We start from the raw sequence: 11,827 nt of genomic DNA, 5'->3' as shown, positions 1-11,827 counted from the left end.
TGAACTTCAACTGGCAAAGAAGAGCAGTATGAGAACAGGTGGTGGGTGGGAGTGTTGTAGTAGGTTCGTTTAATTTTAGGTCTTTCTTGGCTAAAAACATTGTCGGAATCGAAGAATGGAAGGGACTCATCTGGCCAAACAGGGAGACTTGGAATTTTTCTCAAGGTGCCATTGGTCTTTGCTGTCTTAAGATGGACTTGGATAAAGATTAGATATGTATTATGTAAACTAAATCCTTCTTTTTCTTTGTTTTGGCTTTTTATGATAATTAGATCTCTCCATACCAAGTTTATTAAAATGATGGGGCATGGGGCGCCTGGGTGGCTCAGGTCATGTTCCCAGGGTCCTGAGATCGAGCCCTGCATTGGGCTCTCTGCTCGGCCGGGAGCCTGCTTCCTCCTCTGTCTCTCTCTGCCTGTCTCTCTGCCTACTTGTGATCTCTGTGTGTCAAATAAATAAATAATATCTTTTAAAAAAATGATGGGGCATATTTTAAAATCTAATCTGATACCTTTGTTTCTCAATATTGAAAATCTTTGCTCCATTGGGAATTTGATTTGGCATGAGGTGTAAAACAGGGGTTCAGAGTTTTTCATCCAAGTGGATAATTCCTCCTTTAGTTCTCCTTTTTCTTCCATTTGAAGACATCCTAAATGTTTTTACAGGAGAATAAAATGGCATATATTTTGAGAAAAGGAGTAAAGTGTTTGGACCTTTTATTATGTGGTCAGAAGTGTCTGAAGTTAATGTAGCAAATTCTATTACTGAGTGCTTATGAATAAACTATAAAATGCAATTGAAGAAAAAATGTAAATTCGATCAGAGAGACACAACAAATACCAAGTTCTTGGAAAATCTCCAAATTGTAAAATTGTTAATTATTTCTAAATAAACCTAGGATGTCAATGTGACACAGTCAAAATTCTAAAGGCTTTTTGGAGAAAAAGAAAACATAAAATAATTCTATAATAACCTAGAAGAACCAAAATGTAATAACTTTAAGAGACTGAGATTTTTTTAATAGGAAATATTTAATATGCTTCCTATAAAAATAAAACTTTTTTAGAACTAAGAAATTGAATCTAAAGTTTTATTGGGAGAATAAAAATGTGTCAATGTTAAAACAATTAACATTTTTATATTAAAGCATGAATAAACACTGAGTTCAGAGGAATAGAATAATAACTCTAGAAATATGCCAAAATAACTAGAAATGTATTATGAAGTAACAGTGGCATTTCACTTAGGAAAAAGAAGAATAATAAGTAAATGGTAACTATTAAAGATCATCATACCGACTGACCAGATATGAACAGATTCCAAACTGATAAACTACTGATATAAGTAATAAAATAATATTGTTATAAGTCATCTAAAAGGTCAAAGCTTTTCTAAATATGACATAAAAACAAAGGCCATGAAACTAAAAAGCGTTACATTTAAATACATTTTTAAAAAAATTCCTGCATGTGCAAAAGCATTATATACAATGATAAGACACTTAAAAAATTGGAAAACTTTTCCCCAAACCTAAAATAACATCATGAAGTAATTAAGCTGACATAAAGAGTGCCCTTAAATCAAAAGGAAATGTGAAAAAAAAGATAGAAGTGGATACTAAAAAATCACCTAAATAAAATATGAATTTTAAGAATGAAAGTAAGCTGAGCACTACAGATCATATGAAAAATGCAAATTGAATTTCAACATCTCTTCTATCAGATTGGCAAAGATCAAACTGTATGAATACCTACTACTTTTGTGACAATGCAAGAAAAGTTGTCATTTTATTTTTGCTGGTAGGAGGGTAAACTGGTATAAGCTTTAAAGAAGGCTATATTGCAATATCTAAGTTAAGAAGATACATACCTCAGATGTAACAATTCTACTTAAAGAAATTTATCTTATATTTGTTATCATTTATGCTGATATTAAAGGTGATTAACTATAGCTTTCAAATACATTAATAAGTGGACTATACAAACCTCTATCATGGAATATTCTATAGTTGCATAAAAATGAGGGAACAGAAGAATATATGTATATGAGTCTATATATTTAAAACATTCTTTTAAAGGATATACATACAAGATATACACACATGTCCCCAGTACATGCTAATTGTCTCTGGAAGAGGGAATGGTTTTCTGGAAATTAATGAAGACTTCCAACTCTACATTCCTGAGTATTTTAGAATTTTGAACCACATGAATATATTACATATTTATTTATATATTTGTTTATTTTCAAAGATTTATCTATTTATGTGAGAGAGGGCACACGACCTACTGGGGGGCAGAGGGAGAGAATCTCAAACGGACTCCCCACTAAGCATAGAACCCAACATGGGGTTCAATTCCATGTCCTATGAGATCATCACCTGAGCCGAAATCAACACTAGAATGCAGACTGAGCCCCCCACGGACCTCTTTATTTCTTAAAATATGTAATATATTTAGGGTGCCTGGGTGGCTCAGTCAGTTAAACATCTGACTCATGATCTCAGGGTTGTGATTTTGAGCTCCACAACACGCTCTGGGCTCAGTGAAGAGTCTGCTCGAGATTCTTCCTCTCCCTCTGCTTCCCACGCCATCTCATGCTCTCGCTCTCAAATAAATATAAAAACAGAGAGGAGACAAGAGAAGATATCCCTTTGATGAAGATCTATGTTCAATACCTCTCTCAGATTTTGTCTGAAAATGTCTTCAATTTTGTTCTCATTCTCGAAAGTTAATTTTATTAGGCACACAATTGTTAATTGATAGTTATTTCCTCTCTGAACTTAGAGGAGTTATTTACACCATCTTCTGGCTATAGTGGGTGCTGTTGAGAGTCAGCCCTACAAATAAATTTCCTGTTTCTGTAGGGAGTCTGTTTTGTCTGAATATTTTCCACATCTCTTTATCTTCATGCCATTAATTGTCCAAATATGTGTGTATATATGAGTTTATTTTTATTTATTTATTCTGCTTGGAATTCACTGTGCTGCTAAATCTAATGATTCATATCTTTCAACATATATTTGAAATTCTCATCACTTTTCAAAATATTTCTTCTCTGCCATTTTCTCTCTCTCCATATATATATTGCTTTATTTTGTCAACTGACAAAATACTAAGTTTAACTTTTTTCATATCGAAACATTTCTAAATGGGATTGTAGATTATTATCAGCAGCATTCTATAATTTGGCAATGTCTTTCATGTTTTGTCTACCTTGAATGTCTCAAACTTTATTCCATACACTGTGGCCATAACGAATGTCTGTGCTGTATTTTGAGCGATTTCTTTTTTTTTTTAAGATTTTATTTATTTATTTGACAGACAGAGATCACAAGTAGGCAGAGGCAGGCAGAGAGAGAGAGGGAGGCAGGCTCCCTGCTGAGCAGAGAGCCCGATGCAGGGCTCAATCCCAGGACCCCAGGATCATGACTGAAGCCAAAGGCAGAGGTTTTAACCCACTGAGCCACCCAGGTGCCCTGAGTGATTTCTTTTGATGGGTCTTCCAGTTTGTCATCCCCCCCTTCAGCCCTATCTATCATGCTATTGAGCTTATACATTATATTTTACATTCAATTGGTTATATTTTCACTTCTACAAATTTTTGTCCCGTGGTCAGCTTCTGAATCCAATTATCCAGGTTAAAAGTTAAAAATCTCAAAAATTCCTCAGGCTTTTGGGATCTGCTTAATCCCTCTGCCTTTTCTACTCATTCTGAGTTTGGTCACTGAAATCTCCCTGGGTTTTTGTAAACTCAGCAAATCATTTGAAAGTACATTTCTTATATTATCCAGCGTTTCTAGGGGGTATATCCAGCATGCTCAAGCTGTTTTAAGCATCTAATCTGCAAGTTGCTGACAAATGAAATAAGGAAGGGTATCTCCATGACTTAGGGGGAGAAGGTGATGACAGTTACCCAGGAGACATTGTATGACAACGACAAGGAAGAACAGGGTCAGATGGTTGCAAAGGAGCTGGAAGTATTCCAGGAGGAAAGAGAAGAAATACTTTAGATGTGGCGATAGAGAGCAATGAGGTCAGATTCTTTATTCTGAGTTAGTTGTGATGCCAAAGAAAAAAATAAAGGTCTTCATTTAAAGGGGATGCAAAAAAACAGTGTTTCATGAATCATCAAAGTTGCAGCTAAGACCAAAGGTAAATGAAACGTTTAGGGCAGAAGCTGGAGACAGAGCAGGTTTTCTTGGTTAGGGCTGTAAGGGTCCATAGATACAAAGAGGGGGATGGAGGCAAGTGAGCCAAATGGTGGAGGCCGCTTAGGGAGTGAGGGCGGAAGTAGAGGAAAATCTCCAGCTAAGAGGGTGTGTGACACACTCTCGTAGGGACAACCCCTCTGCTTCAGGCACAGTGATGATACATTTCAATAAGTTTTTTTTTTTTTAAGATTTTATTTATTTATTTGACAGACAGAGATCATAAGTAGGCAGAGAGGCAGGCAGAGAGGGAGGGGGAAGCAGGCTCCCTGCCGAGCAGAGATCCAGACGCGGGGCTCGATCCCAGGACCCTGGGATCATGACCTGAGCCGAAGCCAGAGGCTTTAACCCACTGAGCCACCCAGGCGCCCTGCAATGATACATTTCAGAATGAACACCGTCAGGTCTCACCAAGCCCTATACGAGATCATCATTACCATGGATCGGATCTGGAACACAGACACAACATGGGAGTCGGAACTGAACCCAGCAGCAGCAGCAGCAGGCAGTACAGGAGATTGGTTACGGCTCCAGAGCAATGAGCAATAAGAAATGTCTCCTCATCAGATCAGGGGCCAAACCTAGTGCACTGCTTGAAGCCATGTGCTTGTTTGGAATCGCTCTGCTTGTAATGTAAATATTAGGAAAAACGACCGCAGATGATCTGACTGCTTCGTTTATATACTTTATAGAGGGAGCCAGAGAAACGACTTTGCAGCCAGAATGTGGACCATTTGTTTCAATGACTAGGGCTGTAGTGATCCCAGTGGCATTGGAGCAGGAGCCCTGAACCATCCTAAGGAGAGCTCATTCCGGACCGGGGAGTCAGTGTGGCCGGAGAATTAAGCCACGGCCCTTGAGAACAGTTATTTGAAGAGGGATTGTCAGTGAATGGGAGGGGGGGGGGGGAAGCAAGGGAAGGGGAGAGAAAGAAAAAAAGGAGGAGGAGGAAGAAGAGATCAAGGGAACAAAAGAATAAACCAGCAACCAGGGTGAGCATGCAAGTCAAAATTGCAAAAATGTGAGGAAAAAGATAAAGCTTGGAAAGACAGCCAGTAAACTAAAAGACAAAACAATCAGGAGATTCCTTCACACCAGAAAAAAAAAATGAAAGTAACAGAACACTTGGAACGTTGCATTAAAATAAGCATGTTTAGGACACTCGATGAAGGATAAGAAAGAAAAAAGAACAAGAAATCTCGAAACAGCACCGGCAAGTGACATCACAAATGGTTAGGGAAAAGCAACTTAACATTTTTGGGGAAAAAAACATAGACTTTGGAACAAAATCTAAATATACATGAAAACTCTAGGACTGGGTCAAATTAAAGAGGGAATAAATGAAATGTTAATCTAAGAGGAGCTCAGCTTTATGAAGGTGTTCAACACAGAGACCACACTGACGAAAAAGCAGCGGAACAAAGAGACAGCCAGTCCAGAAACAGGACAGAGGAAAGACATACCCCGGAGGGCAGAGACACGTCTGAGGCTACCCCAAGAGTTAGGGATGGTATTTGGGGAGATAAGAGATGAAGGGATTAGCCCTCCAGGCTCTCAAGATGGGCTTCAAACCCAGATGTATTGCCAGGTAGGCCACTGCATCATGAAGGGGAAGGGCTGGGAGTTGGTGAAATGTTAGAGCAGGGAGGGGGCCAGGACAGAGGAGAGCGAGCCCCTCAAAGACAGAGGCAGCCCATGGGAATGCAGAGCCATGGTTATGACACAGTTTTTAAAAGACAGTGCATACATCTGGACTTTCAGGTCACAGCTTCTGACTCTCAGTGCTGGCAAAGCATGTAATACGGAACTCTACAGAAGTCGACCGACCCCACGCAGCTGTCTGCAGGCTGAAATTTGCACCGTTCACTTCAGAGAAAAGTGCGGGATTCAGAGTCCTGAATAGGCTCAGCATGACTCTAGGGTTCCGTTGACCTAGCCCCTCTTTTGTCAAGATCATGCTATTTAAATCAGTATCACAACATCTGTACAATGCACTTCATACGGGTACCCTCATAGATCTCCTTTCTCCCCAGGTACAGTATAGAGGCGGGATTGTTACCTTCCCCAGGGAGTCAAGAACTGTGCCTGATATTTTGTGAGGTTGGCCAAAATTATGTCTCTGAGGTCCAGAATACTTACAGGATAGCTTCCTGAGAAATTATGTTTGGCTTCCTTGTTTTCTTTTAACTAAGGAGAATGATTACATCAGCCACATCCCCCTTCATTAACAAAGACAAAATTTAAATGAATTTTGAAAGAGTCTGTGCTTGTTTGTGCCATAGTCCTTCTCCATAACTTCTAAGCCAGTTAAATGGACGCCATGAAGATATTAATGTATTGGAAGATATTTATAATTTATTATCTCTTTGGAGAAAAAGACCCATACTTTGTTTTTAAGATTTTATTTTTAATTAATCTCTACACCTTATGTGGGGCTTGAACTTACAACCCCAGGATCAAGAGTCCTATGCTTTACTGACTGAGCCAGCCAGGGGCCCCAGAGGTCATATTTTAAAATGTTCACCTCACCACTTTAATTTGCTCATTTATGTTTCTTAGAATAATATTGCACACAAAAGCACCATCATCTAATAAAAAACTTAGGCATCATAAAATAACAGAGTTATGATGATAGAACGCACTACAGCTACGATTCTCATCATGATAGAAGTAATCCAGTGAGCAATCACATGGGGCTTTTTCCTCCTCGTGTCACACATAGCATTATACTCAGCTGTGCTATTTATACAATGAAACAGAGTCAAGGGTTATTTTGAAGGTATTTCTGTGAGAAGGGAAAGGCGAAGGAGCCACTCTTCTCAGTTATGTCTTGCTTTCATTTTGTCTAAAGACACCTTTTCTTTAAATATTTTACTTGAAAATATTTCAAGTTTTCAGTTAATAAGCACGTCTCAAGTATTATGCTGCTGCAATAAATCGTTTAAATGGCCAGGTTATATTTTACAATGCTGGTCGCTTGAATATTTATTGTAAAGCACCAAGTACAATGATTTCCATTTTTATAATTAAGAAGAAGTTCTGGAAAAATAATTCTAATGGTGAAGTCAAGAATGATAGTGATGTAGTCTTGTAATTTTGTTGAGGTCCTGAGGTATCACTCCCTTTTGTGAACACACTTTGATTAGAAGATCAGTGGAAGAATAATTATTAGAAGCCGAGTCCCAGATACTTTAATGGGAAGTGAACTTGGGTCCATTATGCAATGTCCTTCTTGCCAAAGCTGAACCATCTTTTGTTGGTGCATTTTTAAAATAGTTCTCATTCTTAGTTCACAAAAGACTTTCTTCGTAGGGGGCAATGAGGCCTGAATTTGAATCTCCCAGTGTTATTCTGATGACATATTTAACAAGTGTCCTGATCTCAAAACTCGTCTGTCTACCTCTTCTTTCCATTAGTTTGAGTCTGTTTCCTTTCTGAACTTCTATGTCAATCCATTCTTCATTCTTAAAAGAATGCAGTCTACCTCCTAGTTAGGCTAGACAGTAATTTGATTTTGTTCTTTTTTTCCTCCAAATTTTCTCATTGTGTATTGCTCCCAAGACTCCAAATAGTTAAGTTATCCTTGACTTGAACTCGCCATTTTCTCCTCTGTCTTCCCATCTTCCATCCACTCCTGAGCTTTTCCAATATATTCCCTCACCAGAGGCGCCTATGCTGGGACTCTCATTTATATTTTAATCACTTTCTATATCAAATACTACCTCTACCTCATTTATAGCCTTCTTAAATCTTTAATCTGTGAGTTTCAGAAGATTCACGTTTCTGCTGCTACACTGTGTTACCTCTGCATTTTTCAAAGCTCTATATTCTTGACCTTTTCCTATAATCTCTGATGGCTTCTTCATCCATTTTTTTTTTCTAACTCTCAGTTACCAGCTCACTTGCTTTATTCTTGAATCTTTTTAACTTTCTCATACTCTTTGCTTGAAATAGTCCCATTAAAAAAAAAAATTCACACTACAATGTACCTAATTTCAGTGTGTTTCTGTGAAGTTTATCTCACTCTATCACTCAACATAAAGCCGCTGAACTCTTGAGTCTGTGCCAGAAAGATGAATTGGAAAGTGCATACAGAATTGGTATACTGTATATAGGCATCTACCATTAATTGTTACTGAGTTGATGACTCCAAGGTAACATTACAAACAGAAATTACTATTCTATGGCATAACAAAGGGCTGACTCTAACACCAAAAGAGACAGGATGCCCCCATACATTTCGAATTCTTGATCTCTGCTCTCTGTAGTTTCCAGCTTTCGTGTTGTCTTGCTTTTATCAGTGTGGATACCAATAAGCAATCTCCTTCCTTCCTCCCTCCCTCCCATTTTTCTGCCTTTGTCTTCTGAGGTCTGGAATACCAGAAAACCAATTTTAGGAAAATAAGGTACAAAACAAAATAGGTTCAGGATCGAATCCTCACCCTTAGGGTGTTAGGAGTCCATCCTGAAAGTAAGTTGTAGAAACTTGGAGAAACTTGTAGAAACTTGTAGAAGCCTGGACTTAGGGACTTACATTTTATTTCCTCAAAAGCACATTTTATACCTACAGTGTCCCAGTGACTACTAGATACCTGGGTTCAACATGCAGAGGTTATTAGATCTGTCAGTGAGGTATCTAAAGGTATGTTAAAACTTTATTCAACTTCTGAGATGCACAACCAACTCATTTTCATCAAGAGAATAACTTGAAGCCTTTTGGGAATGGCGATATTCTATAACAAAGAAGTTATTCTTGAAATTTCAAAAATCAGTTATTTGTACTTTTGTTTTTCCCTTTCAAGTTCTTTGGGCTCTATGTCAAGAGATTACATTTCCTGTAGATTAGGGATATTTGAAGAAATAAAACAAAAATGCATTTTTTGTACATTAAATTTTGTAAATATGTACCTCTTGTCTCTTGAAAGCAATTAGAAGTAAGCCTGGAGACAGAACCTGAGAGTGGACCTCACTGCACAAATGGAAAGTACCAAAAGTTCTGGAAAACTGGGACTCCCGAGCAGCAAAATAATTCGACAGTATACGAGGATAAAGCCAACGCACTCATTATTCATAGACTAAAAGAATTTCAGTCACTAATTTTTAACCATGAGATCCTTTACACTCCAATGAATCTTTTGGGGAAAAAATACTTAGACAATGGCTAGCCACACTCTAACATTTCTAGAGGAGCCACAGGAAAGCCTCTGATATTTGGTTTCCCTGAATACCAAGAGAAGTCTTTTCATTGCTCTTCTAAAGGAGAAATTTCTGGAAAGTCAAATATATAAAAGAGCACAGCCCACTCCATTGTTCTTTGCCCTCCGTCCAGAACAAAGAGCCGAATAGCTCCCAACTGTATTCTGCGGGGCCCTCCTGGCTTTGACTTGCAGGAGAGATGCTGGGCAGCCTGGCTAGAACTCTCGTCTGACTTCACTGTGCCTCACTGTGCCTTCCTGAATGGAAGTCGTTGGATATGAACCAAGTTGTGTTTTCCAAGAACGTGTAACACTGAGCCATCAGAAGCTTTTTATTACTATTATTTTTAACACACTGTGCTTCTGCCTGCTGTCCTCCTCTAATATCTGGAAGACAATGTCATAAACTTCCATTCCAGGCCCCCAGTGAAAAACTCACGAAAAGCTCTCTTACGCTCTGTGAGGTCATGTAGGAGTAAGTCTTTGCCACCAGTCCTCAGAGACAGGGAACAGTCAGTAGAAAGGAAGAGGGCATAGAGCCTTGGTTTGCTGCTTCCAGAAGCCCCAGGAGTTTGGGTGTGGTTAGTACGGAAGAGGGCAGGGAAAGTCACCCCAGGAGTTTGAGATAAAGTTGCCCTCCAAGAATAAAATCAGGGAGATTCAAAACATAATGGATGAGATTAGTTATCTGTAGAAATGATGCACCCTAAGGAGTCACCAAAAAGATTATGTGGAGAAATTTAGAAACACCCTGAGGAATTTGACAATAGCAGAAGCTTGATTGTATCCATATATTTCCAGCAACAATCTAATCAAAGTAAATGGATGAAGCCGTAACACAATCAAGCAGTAACTTAATCAGTTATAGTGAATAGATTAAGTACTCTAATCACAATCAATTGTATTGCAACCCACCTAAAGGAAGGGCAGCTGGGAGGAAATGGGTACCGCAGGACCTGGACTTGTCTGGGCCTCCAGCTCCCTCCAGTGTGGGAAGACCAGCGAACAGGCAGGCCTCAAGGCTGTTTCCATGGTAATTTGGATTCTGAAGGCTTAGTCACAGGTCCATTTGCCTACAAGGAGAGAGTGCACTTGTCAGCAAAGCAGCAATCCTTATTGGTTTTGAGGCCTAAGGACTGCATTTTTAGAATTATAGTAATCACCAAAGAACAGTCAGTAAAATTAATAAAGTAATTGGATCCTGTTTGCTCCCCCACCATTTATGAAACGGCTGCTGTACTCAAGCCACTGGCCTAGGAGCTGGGGGTCAGTGTCGAACCAGAACACCCTTGCCCGCATGGAACATTCGGGCATGTAAGAAGGAAGACAGATATCAAACAACTAGCTAGATGATGGATTATTTTGTTATAATTGTGACTATTTCTAGGAAGAAAACATACAGAATTTACTTGAATGGGAGCACATTACAGAGACCCCTAAGCTGATGGGAGGTTTGGAGATCGCTTTCATGAGGATCCCTTTGGTGGATGTAGGCACATCTTATAAAGGGGAAAAAGATGAAAAAGACAAGAATAAACACAGGTTGAGGAGTAGGATTAGACTAACCCTGTGAATAAAGCAGGTGACAATAAGTAGCTCAGAAATGATCTGTGACAAAACAGTTACCCACACAGAGACTGGAAAGACTACTGCTAATACTCTTGAGAGGGGGCACCAGGGGAGGCTTACCTAGCAATCCATATTCCAGAGACAATCTACTATTTAGAAATGAACTACCTCGATATTTTTGGACCTGGTAAGAGACGGGGAGATTTTACGCCACCGGAGTTGACGATGGATCAACATTATCTATGTTTGCTCCGGAAACAAAATGAGAGTGTTTGCTGGAAACATGGTATGACTGCAGCACCACACTGCAAAGCACCAGATGATCGGCTACGGTCGTTAGACCGATTTGGGGATGCAAGACCATAAGACATAATAAAGGTAGAATGATTGCAAAGCGATGGGCAAATAGAGCTCTCCCCTGTAATTTCCTATCCGAGGCAGAGAAGGGCTATTGAAAAGTTTTAGATCAACCATGCACATGCTCTAAGTGGATCTCAAGGGCACTCAAGCAGAAGCTGCATTACCCAGGAACGTGTTAGGCGTGGAGTGCCAGGACATAAAATATGGAGTGCTGAAACGCCGCTCTGTGTAAGATAGGAGGGAGTGCAGGCATATGCTAGCTGCCCAGTCACAGATCAGAACAGAAGGGAGGCAGGAGCTGATGAAGCAACAAATAGGCAAATCGAAACACTGTATCTTCTTGCAAAAATACAGGTAACATTTTGGAAAGAAGCTCGAAGGACTGTAAAGAAAACAGATTTACTGACTGTGGCCAAGATTTTAAGGCAGTAAGCACTGGATTCTTTATGTATTCCTTAAGCTTTGATTGAGAAATCATTTGTTTCGGGTGTTA

This window comes from Enhydra lutris, unplaced genomic scaffold (assembly GCF_002288905.1).
Source record: "Enhydra lutris kenyoni isolate GAN:26980312 unplaced genomic scaffold, ASM228890v2 scaffoldscaffold11, whole genome shotgun sequence".
Lineage (NCBI taxonomy): Eukaryota > Metazoa > Chordata > Mammalia > Carnivora > Mustelidae > Enhydra > Enhydra lutris.
The sequence above is the reverse complement of the archived record's forward strand: the minus strand, read 5'-3'. Positions refer to the sequence as shown.